At 33.2% G+C, this 14,505-nt stretch overlaps 1 protein-coding gene across 5 annotated transcripts in view; it reads left to right on the top strand.

Annotated features, from left to right (window-relative positions):
• The window catches only part of LOC118202592 (alpha-N-acetylgalactosaminidase-like), a 66,833-nt gene that overhangs the window by 35,028 nt on the left and 17,300 nt on the right, over window positions 1–14,505 (top strand). The window lies entirely within an intron of this gene.

Here is a 14,505-nt window from a genome sequence, read left to right as displayed (position 1 = left end):
TGAATGAAATGATTAAAATTTCAGGTAAAATTGAGATATGGAATATGAAGAAATCAGTTCCTGAGTATCTGCCTGTAAATAATAGCAGCTGTTATATGGCTGCACGTGAGGTCAAACAGACTTTGTCTGACATTTTGGGATATTGCAGTCTGTCCAACTACAATTGTAAGTCAAAGTTTGTTTGTCCTACTGGGTGGCATACATTGTTGCTTCAGTCTCCCTGTGCAAGCCTTAATTAATTAGACTTTATTTGATATGACTAATTTGTGAGAGATCTGGAGAACATCTTAACCAAAGTATGGAGCTGAAGATACTGTGTATTGAGAGAACATAGGAGAGCATGGGAAACATGCAGTCTCAATTGCCTGTTGAAAGGCTGAGCAATAGAAGGTCCAATGATATAGTGCAGCTGCAGGCTTTAAATGCCCAGCAATGTAACACTGGATGGTGAAAGTGTTAAACATGAGGCCTAGAGAATGAATTTAATAACACCCTATAACATCAGTCCCGTGGTTGGGTGAGGATAAAGTACAATGATGAAAATGCAAGTTTCCGACATGTGTTTCCTTCAGTGCCTCTACAGTTGGATATGGCCATCATGAAGCTGTAAGCAAAAGCTGGACTTGTTAGAAAAGTTGATGTCACATGATTGATGCATTGTTTGTTGTTGACTGTGCATTATGATTACTGATTCTTGTGCTGTAACATCTAAGGAAACCAAAGTAGCGATTTGCCTTGATGACAGTTGATGGTGTTGCTGATGTCATTGCACTGTACATCTGGATACTTGCCACTGTACAACACATCCAGTTTCCTGACTTGGAGTATGTGATATGGTTGTACAATCCCTAATTTGGAATGAGGACTTAGTCATTGTCCAACCAATGCAAGCAGCAATTGTATGGTATGATAATATGCATCCCTATAAACTATGATTCTTCCACGACGGAATTCTGAGATGTACTGTTATGAATTCTGTTGTGTCGTCATCATATATTCATTTCATAAGACTTTATTCACTTTACAAGACACTTTATACAAAAAACGTTTTGAGAATTACCTGTAAATGCATTTGTTTTCAAATCAGATTTGTTTAATTAATATATATAGATATGCCAAGCAAGCATACATTCACACATATAATATATAGTAGTACATACAGAAAAATGAAATAAAATTTAAAAATAATGAAATTTAAGAACTATTGTATTAAAAAGTAATTAAAACTTTGTTGTGATTTCATTGGGTTTTTGTTTTCTTATAGGTGCTTATTTTAGTTTTTTATATGCATTTTACTTGATTATATTTTGTTATATGCATTTGTTAGTCTTTTTTGACAATTTTTGTTAGATTATTTGTATGTGGCAAAGCAAACAAGATCTGTCTGTCTAAAGGAAAGGGATATCTGCATGGAGGACTTTCTTAGTAAAACTTATTCATATTCATGTTACACATGGGGAAACCATGAAACCCAATTTGTTCATTTGGGTTTGAATGAGAATCAAGCTAGAAGTAAACAGTGGTCTTAGTCAGGAGACCATTGGTGGGGTTTGTTAGATTTGAAAACCTGACAAATAGTATTTAAATCTAATATTAATAAATGAATGAGATTTATAAAAACAAAATAAAATGCTTATATATGATACAACTAACTCTCGATATAGCACATAATTACACCGATAAACTGAAGGGTAATAACACTGATAAATTCAAATATGAAACAGAACATGCAGTACTTCTATTTAGAGAAAAATGTTTAACATATTTCACTGGGACTATCTGGCAGCAAAATCCTTATTGTCTATGTCGTTATTTTAAATTCATCACATATCTGCTGTTTTGACTCTTTAACTTCAAAACACAAATTTCAACAAAATTAACAACCTTATTTCACTATTGAAAATTCTCTGGATTTTTCTGTTATAATAAAACACAGACCAAACAATTTTCTCTAAACAAATATGTATCAGCGAGAAAATGCATTTTTGACAGCAGCTCATTTCGATGATGGTAAAATTTTTCTAAATATAAGAAATTTGTCGCTTAAATTAATTTTAAACAGAAAACGAAATAGAATGACACATTATGAAAAATATTTTATTTTTGAATCAGATTTTGAAACAAGAAAGCTGTAATAAAAGACAAATAATAATAATAATAATAATTTAACGGAGACCAACTTTGGTACATACACTTTTCAACAGAAAAACATTTGAAGCATGTTATACAGTAATGGTGTGGTTCATTTAATTATGACAAAGCACTGGAGGGCTAAATTACCTAAAGGGAAGAAAGTCTTCATGGAGGACTTCAAGGGAAACTAGCTTGTATACATGTTACACACAAGGAAAATCACAAGTGTCCAGCCCACCAGCGGCTGAGCGATAAAGTCACTCAACACTGGTAGTTCAGTCCGATTTTTGAATCTCATGAACAGGCTGGCTGCATGGGCATTTTCATGGCTTTTCCCATGTGTAACATGTATACGAGCCAGTTTCCCTTTGAAAGTCTAGCAGTTGTGCCACAAATCACTGAGTAGTTCAGTAGTTTATCCTTAGCAATATGTTCATTTGTATGTTCCAAAACTTAGAATGAGTTCAGAAATTTTGATTTTGTAGATGCTATTTGTTTTGAAATCCTGAAGTTTTACTTATGTTTAGATTATAGGTGTGACGGATATGGCTTGGTGAATACTCTTAGACATGACTCCACAACTCTAAAACACAACTTTATTAACACAACTGTTCATTAAAACAGTCAAACTTCTAGATGAATACTCGAACCTTCTCATACTCGAGATAAGGGCAATGTGTGTGAGTTCGCTGGTCATGCCTGTGATTATTATGAACATAAGACTATCGAACATAAGACTGCCACAGAGCAGCCCCCCAGTGACACAGTCACGACCGACACAAAAGGGGTTGATTGCAAATTCAATTTAAGAAATGCACATTCGAATAAAAGTTATACTTTAAAATGTATGTACAAAAAACAAGAAAAATAAAATATATGAATAGTAATATACAAGTAGTAATATACTTAAATTCTAATTGAAATATATAACAATACAACACATATAGTAATTAAATAAAAATAATGAAAAGTTACTAAAACAAGAATTTTTAGCAATTGCCAAACGTATACGATAGAAATTAATCTAGTACTATAACAAAAGTTATAGTACTAGATTAATTATTAAATCTATGTACTATAACTTTTGCAGCAGACCACAAGAGAAAAAGCATTGAATTATATTACAGTGATCAGTTTTTGGGAAAATGAACATGTCCCACTGTGAGTAATTGCTTGTTTTTTAGCAATCCTTTTGTCTTCACAGACTTTTTGATGTGGAATCTGAGGATTTACAGGTGTATCTATACGTTCTGAAAACATATACGCTGGTGTTAAGTGATCGATTGAAACTGTAATATTTTTGTTATTTACCTCATTAATAAAATTTTTGTCCATTCAATGAACAATGGTGTGATGACCAGTATAAGGTGCAGTTAGAGGAGGTTTAACATAATCGTTCTGTAGAAATACACGAGAACATTTTGAAGTGCCTGGGCATGCATATATTAATGGTTGAAAATGCTTAGAGATTGGTTTAACTGAATGCATGACTGATTGAAACTGTGACACATAAGATTCAGAAGGAGGTACGAAATTAATAGCATTCAGCATATCTGAGGGTAATGTAAGTGTGGTACTGTAAATAAATTTGGCACAAGTAGCATTTATATCTTTCTTAATGTTAATGTTTATATCTTTCTTAATGTTTAATAATAATCTGATACCCAACAGAACTATAGGCAGAATTTCAATTCATTTTGGATTGTTATGAGCCATTGTTGCACTTTTAAGTTGCCTATGAAATCCCTCAATTAGCCCATTAGACTGAGGATGATAAGCAGTAGTTCGAATGCGATGTGTACCCAAAACCTTCATTAAATCCTTAAATAAGTGAGCTTCAAAAGTTCATCTTTGATCAGTTGTTATTGATACCAGGCAGCCAAATCTAGCTATCCAGTTATGCACTAACACTTTGCAAATAGTCTGAGGTGACGTGTCGGCAGTAGATGTAACTTCTGGCCATCTGGTAAAGCGGTCAATAATTGTCATGGAATAACAGTTACCTTCAGATGGTGGAAGAGGACGTATGAGATCAATATGGAAATTTGCAAATTTTGCATCAGGCAAGGAAAAGGTATCCAAAGGTGATTTTGAATGTTGAATTTTAGAATGTTGGCATTGTAAGCAAGTTTGAACTGTGGTTTTTAATAAATTTCTTCACATCAGGCCAAAAGTATCACTTAGTGGTTAGGTTTGTTGAGGCTGAAATACCGGCATGAGAAAGACAATGAATCTGCTGAAAAATGTTAGAGCGAAAAGATTCCGAAATAAACAGACGAGTTATACCTGTGTCCATATTGCAGTAAAAGAGTAACATCATTTGAAGGAAAATAATGTTTCTCTGGTTTAAAAATTGCGGAAGATAAAGAATTTTGAATTTCGGAGTCCTAATGTTGTGTTTTGGATAATTGTTTATAATTAATGTGTTGATTATCAGATACTGAATCTCTTTCTACCTTGAATAGGGCATCAGCAACGATTTGTCACAACCTTTTGATGCATCATATAACAGTAGAAAATTCGTCAATAAAATCAAGATGATGAAGTTGTCAGGGAGAGCATTTTTCGGGCTTTTTCTTAAATGCATACATTAAGGGCTTTTGATCTGGGTAGATTGTAAAGGCCCTGCCTTCAAGCACATGTCAAAATTTCCTAATCGATAAATATATAGCCAATAGTTCTTGATCATAAGTTGACCATTTGCATTGACTTTTGGAGTTTAACATATAGAAACACAATGGGTTTCCAAATTGAATTATGCAACTGCATTAGTGAGCTACCAGCTGCAACGTCCGATGCATCAGTACAAAGCTTCAAGGTACCAGGAACTGGGTGTCTGAGAAGGGTTGCCTCAGCAATTGCCTTTTTTTCGCATTAGTGAATGTTTTCTCAGCTTTGTAGTCCCATTCGAGAGGGTATTCTTTTGTTTGGCTTGGCTGTGAGGGTTTTTTCTTATTAATGCAGCCTTCCAATAACCTATTCAAGGGAGCTAAAACATGCAAAGCTCTTGGGATAAAGCGTCTGTAAAAATTAAATATGCTGAGAAATTTCCTTAACTGACTTAAGAAGTTTGGTTTAGGAAAATTTTTAATAGCTTCTACTCTGTCAGGCAAAGGTTTTAAACCCTATTCAGGTATGTGAAATCCTAAAAACTCCAAAGATATTACACCGAAATTGCATTTAGATAGAATAACGCTTAACCCGTAATTACTTTATATTTCAAAAAGAGCTTTCAAGTTTGATAACTTGAAACTGAGCATTTGATAATGCTCAGTTTCGTCCTTTGATACAATCAATATATCGTCAACAAAAGCTTGAATACCCCTGCCAGCTCATGAATTACTTCATCAATAAAGTGTTGAAAGGTTGCAGCCGCGTTGCATAGCCCAAACTGCATTCTTGTGCTCTCAAAAATTTCGAAAGGAGTGACAGTAGCCGTTTGATGGATATCAGATGGATTAATTGGAATTTGATGATAGGCTTTTACCAAGTCTATTCGAGAAAATACCTTTGCTCCATGCAGCTCTGTTGCAAAATTGCGAATATTGGGATTAGGATATTTACCTCGCACTGTCTGAGCATTTAACCTTAAAATCTCCCACAGGTCTCCATTCGTTTGCGCCTTTCTTTGATACCATGTGGAGAGGAGAGGCGTTATTAATTTTGGAGGTTCGCATTTGGCCTAAATTGATAATTTTTTGGATTTCATTCTTAGCAATTTTTAATCTATCTGGGGCTAAGCTCTTAGAGTTACATGAAACAGGAGGATTAATCGTTTCAACGAAGTGCATAGTATTATTATTCTTAAACACTATTTTCAATAATTGCTTTTATAGAATAAAAATATGTGTTAATTACACTGCAATTAATTTTTAAAATCATCTTTAAATCAACAAGCTTTTTATTCTTTAAATCAGGTATTAAATCAAAATAATGCAAAAAATCAGATCCAGTAATAAGCAATATGTGCATAAAAAGCAAAATTAAAATTTTGATGAAGACTGAGTTAAAGACTTTAAGTTTTTTGTCCGTAAACTGGAATTGGAGTACTGTTGGCAGCACAAAACGTTATAATAGGTGTCTGATGCATTTTGTCTTTGGTTGCTGAAAGAAGCCTGACATCTGAGCAATGGCTTTCTGTCTCTAATAAAAAGGCGACAAGATTCGTAGGGTAAAGCACAAGTCATCATTACACCTTCCCTGGTTCGTTTCCCTGGAACGTACATGAAGGAGCACACTTTTTCACCTTCTCATTAAATTTGTGACGATACCAGCAATAGGAAGAATTCAAAGCAGCTTTAGCTGAAGGGCTTCGCTTTCTGTTAAAGTGGTTTTTGGAAAAACTGCATGATCATTATAGAGACAATACCTCACCATGCAATTTGCAAACCTCATCCAGTGGGGAATCCAATTTAGAATTATTAGATACGTTGACAGATGCAGATGAAGAAACTGCGCTTACCTGAGCGGGTGTAACTTCCAATATTTGATCAGCAATGCTGGCACCTTTCAAAGAACCAAGCGTTTCAACCGATGTGAGGGTAGACTGAACATTTGGTGAATGAAAAACTCAAGTAACAATGAGTCAGATGTATCATGTTTTTCAGTACACCTTTTCATGACACAAAGCAGTTTGGATGGTTTCCTGTCTCCAAGCTGCTTCCCAGCGAGTAATTTTCAAATTTCCTTGGTGCTGCTTTCCCCCACATCGATCAATAATGCAGCTTTCATTTCATAAGAAGAATCTTCATTCGTTTGTTCTCATTCCTGAAGTATGATACCTCAAACCAAATAGGCAATCTCTGGCGGCAAATTAGCAAGGCAATAGTTAAATTTTGCCTTGTGATCTGTAACAAGCTTGGGTGCAGCTAAAGCAAAAGTTAATTTGCACATAGGGAACCACAGTGCTAGGTCAATAGGATTGTAAATTGGTATTTTTATGACTGCGGTTTCTTCCATCTTAGTGGCTGCATGAAAAGAAAATGAAAGTCTTGAAACAACTAAGCCCTAAACGAACAACCAATATGAAACTTCATGTGTGTAGAATGATCGCCATTGTAGGTGTGATGCATATGGTTTGGTGAATATTCGTAGACATGACTCCACATCACTAAAACAACTTTATTAACAAAACTATTCGTTAAAACAGTCAAACTTCTGCGTGAATACTCAAACCTTCTCGTGCTCAAGATAAGGGCAATGTATGCGAGTTTGCTAGTCACACCTGCTGTTATTATGAAAACCACATGATGTCATCTGGTGGCACGCATAGCTGAACATAAAGACTTCCACAAGATTTTAATGGAAACATTGCTGCTAAAGTAATATATAGAGAAAATATACTAACTTGATTCCATAAGTAGAGTGAAAATTTCCTAAGATGAAACTGTTTCATAATTAGTTCCAAAACTAAAATTTCTAATCGAGTAAGAATGAACACTGCAAAATACCTTTTATTTATTATATTATGAGAAAAAATAATTAATAAATTTTATCTATTTCATGGAGCAGTGTGTGCTAGTACTGTGTGTTATCCAGCATTCACTGTGAACATTTATAACTTCTTAAAGCTCCTTGCAGTAACTGAGAAGCTGTAATATGTTTCATAAGATGTTTCTAAGCAATATGTTTCACAAGGTGTGCTGAATTATGCTGAAATCCAGAGGGAATAGTGCCTACTTCTTGTAGGAAATATCTTCATTGTTCATGGCACATGTGTGTAAGCTGTCAAGGGAACTTTTTGTCCCTGAGGATAATTTTAGTGAGATTCAGTGTAGAAAGATTTTAGGGAATCTCAAAACTACAGTCGAAAGAAATCAGTTCAGGGATTTAGCATCTGATTGAGTTGATTCTTCTAATCCCATAGCTCGTTTGATTCTTTACACTCTTCATTCCATCTTTGCTAATTGGTCTTGATTCACCCCTTACTCGTGATATTTCTCATTGAGCTATGGTAAGTTAGTCATAAAAATGATTCAATCCATTTAAGTGAGTAAATGATTGAGATCCAGCCTCATAAAACAGCTAGTTTGACCATCTCTAACAGGGACATGCACACAAAAAAGAAATATCGAAGAAAAAATTGGAAAAAAATATTGCACATTAGATGGGGATGAAGAGTTGTAGTGCCAAGTAAACACTTCACATTTCCTGAAATAATAGATTCTCATACCTATTCACTTGTCTAGGTGCAAACGTTACATTACGGCTGCTTGCAGTAGCCAAAAGAAAGAGTCTTGCTATTTCATGGCCTGGCACAGCATCATTATTCACACCAACACAGAATAATAGGATTTTGATCGAAAGCTCCTTCATCATCCACCTTATACCACAGATATAGGTGATATATATTACCATTTCTTTCAATAAATGCAATATTTTTTAGTTGATGAAAAATTCAAAACATGAAAGGGTGTATTTTATGGTATGTATCTGCATTCTAATAAAATTAAGTGTTTTAGAAATTTACCGAAAATCCCGATTTCAAGATGGATCCCGATCCTTTACATTGACATAAATACAAATTAGAAACAATGATTATGTGTTTTTACAGTATTAGAAATATGGCTGCATGTTGGATGTATATGCATTGCATTACTGTGTATTATAGAGGAAAAGCTGAATGGTATGTTAGACTTGAAACTTCATTTATTTATTTTAAATCCAGCAAGAAAACCTCCTGAAAGGATTTACAGTAGGGCACCAGTAGATCACTCTTGGTAATGTTTGTGGAAGTTTTTGCTAATAACACATGGAAAAGAGCAATAAAATAAGTCTGGTTGACTTTGTTTATGTTATTCTTCAATTTGATGAACTAATATTTCTGTCTCACTATCTCACTTCCTGTACCCATAATACTGTTATTTGCTACTGTGACCTTATCTTTAGATGCAATCAAACCTGTAGCCATATTTCTGACTTAACCTTGTGTTCAGGACTGTACTTTTCTGATGTTAATTCAGAGTTCACCATTAAGAATGGCAGAAATTCTGTAATGATAATTTAAGTTGAGGCATACTTTCATAAATATACTTTCATAAATCTAAGTAATAGGTGGAACTTAATTAAATAGCTGTCATGATTCTTATGTAATACTCCAGTAACTCACATATGTATGTCACTTTCATATTTACAAAAGAATGAAACAAAATTCTTTTATCCAATAGTATTCGTATCAAATTTCAATAACCAATAACAGTAAAGTGATTCTCTCTTCAGAAGGGGAAAAACAAAAGGAAATCCACCATTTTTTAGTGTATCAGAGTTAACATAATCCTTCTCCTTTTATTGCCTATTTTTATGTAGCGAGCATTCCATTTACAAATCACTTTTCACACTAGGTGTATAGTAATGTAAATCTCATGCTGTAGCATTTTAAGTAGTAGGAATTTGTCCCACTTCATGTTTCTATGTGTGGATTATTATCAACTTTTACATGTGCAACCATGTAGAAGTAGATAATAATCCACACATAGAAACAACTACCTTCTATGTGTGCACTACTACGTGTGCAACCAGTGGTATGCGTACCACCGTTTGAGAACCCCCAATATACTTTAAAAGCATGTAGAATTTTGCTTCAGTTAAAAACCATTTCAAATGTTCTTGCCTCTGGTTAAGGAAAAATCTGTCTTATTAGATAAAATCTTAAATCTACACATCTTCTACACATATAATCTTCTACACATCTTCATCTTGTACGCATGTAAATTTACACCTGCATGTGTGCATATTCTACACATGTGTGATGGATCCAGTATCCTGGAACTGTTTCCATAGGTTACACACGAAGCTGGGCGTTAAACTCTCTGGATATGTGGACTTGCAATTAGCCAGCCTCTAGCCTCCCCACAATTCGCCACCTCCTTCCAGCATCTAAACATTGGTGGTTACTCATTTTTACTGTTCTGATGTGAAGTTAATCGATTGCTGCAAGATAACACCAAGAAATTCGCCGAGGTGTGCTAGCGAACGCAATTCATCTTACCCTTCATGTGCTTATAAAGCCTGTTTTTCTGCTGGCTCCGCCTACACATACATGTACGCTTACATATTTACCTTAAAACATTTGCATATTTATCTAGAAGCAGTGGTTTTTCCTTCAGTTCAGTTCTTTTCACGCAATTCGATAAAATATGCAAATTCTCTTAATTTATTTCACCAGTGTAGGCCAATGAGAAATTAAATTTTTTGAATGAAATTGCATCAAAATTAGATTGTAGTTTTTAAATGTGATTAAGCTTTGTTACACTTATTTTATGAACTGATTTGATACTTCATTTGTATGTACATTAACATAAATACATGGATACAAAGATGTGTAGAGAAAATTGTATGACTAAGTCCCTTTTGCATGGTTGGTTGTAGACCCACGATTTTGGTTTAACAAATACAGGAGGCGGATCACAAATACAGGAATTGTGATCATATTTTTCCATAGCTATTTTGATAACATTAAGCACTAAGAAAAAAATTCCTTTAAAATAGTTATGGAATTTAACTGATTTTTTATAAAAATATTTAGACACATATAAGTAAGTATTTTCACAACATTTTAATTAAGAAAATGAAAATGTTTGTTTATGAACTGTTCATGATGTTTCTGGAAATAATTTGACTGATGTATGTCTAATTTTAATATTTGAAAGGCCATTGTAAAATTTAAACAATATAGTAACTTTAGTTTGTTGTAAATTTTTTTATGGAATATTTTTTAATTCAAGGGAATAGAAGAAGTTCTGCAGAATTTGTTTTGCTTCTGAAGAAAGACTTGTGTGTGATCGCCGTCAAAATTGATAGAATTATTCAAAACTGTGTCACACTAAATTTTTTTTTTTTGCCTAATTTTAAATGGTTGGCTAAAATTGAAACCAAGCTGCCTGGCTACTTAACCCCCAACTTGGCAACATTTCTGTGGCTGGCAATTTATGTAATCTATTTTGACCTTATCTGGTGAATTTATCTTTTATTTGGTGAGTTCAGTTAAAGATTTATTTCAATAATAGTTTGATTATATTAACTGATCACAATGAGTGATGTATTTTCTGTGTTTTTGTATACAAACAGAAGGGACTTTGGCAAATCAATAACAGTATCCAGATCATGACATGAACCACAATCACATTAACCCCTTAACGATCGGATAATTTTCAAGAAAACGGTCATAAAAGTGCCTGTTTTTTTTTTATTGAAGAAAATTGCATGAAATAAATGTATGTACAATATATGCATTCATTTTCAATTTCTGGATTTTTTTTAGCTTGAAATTTTTAAAATATAAGTTTTTAGGAAAAGCCAACATTCAGGTTTATTTTGACTGAATGTTGGTTTTCCAGTAAGCCAGGAAAGTTTCAGAAATAAGTGTTTTAAACATTAAAAGAGAATTTTATTAAACTTACACATAATATAAACAAAGTAATTTTTTCTTGTGTGATAAATTTCAAAGCATGAGATGCAAAGGCAAACATCACAATCTGGATGGTAGTACAGAGTTTCCTTCCTACGTCTCTTATTGTTTTCATCTCTTCTGGAACAACAAACTTTGCATTCTCTTGATAGTTGCCGTTTCTTATCAGTTGGGGGTATCTGTCTAAAAAAATGTTTTTCAATCAAACGGTTTGGATTATCCTCCAAGCTTGGCCAGCCTCTTTTTGAAATGGTGTCTGATGACTGATACATTTCAATAAGTTCATCTATTAATGAAAACAAAACATCAAATGGGATTTTTTCCCGCCCTTTTTTTGTAAATAAGATACAAGTTCAAAATAGTTTGGTCTAACAAATGAAAAAATATTTTCTTATAATATTTCTTTCCTCTTTTTCAAGCAATAATCTCCAAGATACAATATCTACCGCTCCCATATTTTTATTGTAATCTGTGACAATTGTAGGTTTTTTGACAACTTTGTTATGACACTGTGCATCTACCATGTCATTTGTGTGAACTGTAGATAGCATGGTAACATTTTTCCACTCCATGGCAAGAACTTTACCTCGATGAAAAGCAACATTTTCACCTATTGCGGTTCTCTTTTTTACTGTTTCTTGAGGCATTTCTTTTCGGTTAGTTTTACAGTTCCATAAGTGTCTGTTTGAAATTTTAAAAGCTTGTCTAGCAGAGAAAAGCTAAAGAGCTAGCAGAAAGGTAGCAGAGGCTTTAAAAGCTAGCAGAGGCTTGATAAGTGACATCACAACTTGAACTAGTTGGGGCAGTTCTTTATATTTTGCATCAAAAACCATACCTTTCCCAGTATATATAATTTGTGACCATATATACCCTGAACTTGATTCACATAACAATTACGATTTTACTCCAAAACGGGATCTCTTTATCGGCCTATATTGTTGCCATCCTATACGACCTTTGTAAAGCATGAGGGTTTCATCAATTACAATATCACGTCCAGGAGTTAGAGCTCTTTGAAACAATTCATTCAGGTGCTGTAACACTGGCCAGATTTCATGCAGCTTGGGATTTGGATGTGTATTACAATCAAAATCTTCATCTACAAAATGCAGAAACTTGTGTATTTCGTAAAATCTATTACAAGGCATTATGCTTCTGAAATAAGGTGTTGAAATTGAATGTTTTTTTCTCCAATACATTTTCGTATCTGGTTTTTTTTAAATACCTTGTAAAATAACTATACTGAGAAATTTAAGACTTTCTTCCTTTGTGACAGGTATCCAAGGTTTTTTATTTTTGGATAGGCAGAATCCTGGAGAATTTTGGCATTGTTCGGCGTATCTATTTGTTTCCGAAACAATCAGATCCACTAAATTGTCATTCACAAAATACTTAAATATTGTAAGATGGATCAAATTATTGTAAGATGGATTAAAATATTGTAAGATAATCAGAACATGGATCAAAATTTATATTTACCTTTGGGTTCTCCAAAATTTAAAACGTGGGGGTGCATGAACTGCTGAAGTAGACACAATTTTATTCCATGATCTTCCAGGCAACAGTACAGATCCATCATCACTGCTCTCAGATTCTCTAACTGAACTTTCATAAAAATCAGTTACTTCAGAATCACTTTCAGATCCATTTATAATAATATCAGAATCCAATTCACTATCTGACTCTGACTCCATAATGTATGGAATAAAAATATAAGTATATTTTATCACAGAACAAAAACCATGTGCATTCATATTGAGACTAACTGAGCTAACGATAAAATTACAAAACACATAGCATAAATACACGTTTGATTAGTGCTGACATCTAGTTTAAAATAAACTTTCTCTAATTGCATAAAATATTATTCTAGTACTGCCATCTGGTGTGTAAAATGAGAAATAAATTTTTTTCCGGGCAAATAAAATGAATAGGTTTTAATCCTTTTAGCACGTTGTTTTTGAACTCTTCAGCCTGGAAAAATCACAGGCATGATAAATAGAGGGCAAAACCTCACCCCTTCATTTTGACGGGAGTGAGAAGGAAGGGGTTAAGCAGTGTCTAGTCAAATATGGTAGCTTTTCAGCTTAAGACAGTTTTGCCATTTTTATTAAAATTTAATTACAAAGCAGAATAAATTTTTATTCTTTTTTTATAGTTAAACATGTTATTGTTATTTATACATTTGATGCTTAATTTTGTTGTAAGAACAAAATTGGATATTTTAGTAGTTGCATTTAAATAGTTTATTCCACATTGAAGTTATAAATTTTATTTTTGACTTTTCTTAATATTGTCCAATTAGATTTCCAATTTTTAACATTGTCCTATTAGAGCAGTTCTATGCTTTTTTGCTGCAACATTTGGCTGATGCTTCCATGAATAATAATTTTTCTTCTTTTTAAATTAAATATTAATAAAAATAAAGGTATTAAAAAGAGTCTTACATATTTTTAATAAAAGGCTCATACACCAAAACTGTCTTAAACTGAAAACCTACCTTACTTGAGTAGACATTGTTTAATGTGATTGCAGTTCATAAATTGTTGGCATATGTAGTATCTTCTTCATTATGCATAAAACTGTATTTCAGTGGCATTTATGCCATCTGTATGAAACATCTTCAGAATTTTTTTGCACATTTACAGCATTTTAGGGTTTTGTTTTTATAACACACATTGCAAAGCTCTATGATTTGTAAGAAAAGTAATATTTTATGGGCTACTCTTGGATGATGCAGATGTGCAATTAATTGGAATTCCATAATATATGATAAAAAAATAATCATGCCAGGGTGTAAGCTTTTTGCATTTAGTTTTCAGTGTATATTAATAAAATAGTGTAAAATTAAGTATGTTATGCAAGTTAGAATCCTGAAGATAATAAAAAGACTCAGCAACTGAAAATAGTTCAATGAATTCCTTTAAAATAACCTTTGGAGAATTCTTATCACTGTTTTCACATAT

The sequence above is a fragment of the Stegodyphus dumicola genome, chromosome X1 (genome assembly GCF_044657685.1).
Source record: "Stegodyphus dumicola isolate Sdum_Otavi_A_Nest chromosome X1, ASM4465768v1".
NCBI classification, from domain to species: domain Eukaryota; kingdom Metazoa; phylum Arthropoda; class Arachnida; order Araneae; family Eresidae; genus Stegodyphus; species Stegodyphus dumicola.
The sequence above is the reverse complement of the archived record's forward strand: the minus strand, read 5'-3'. Positions and strand labels throughout refer to the sequence as shown.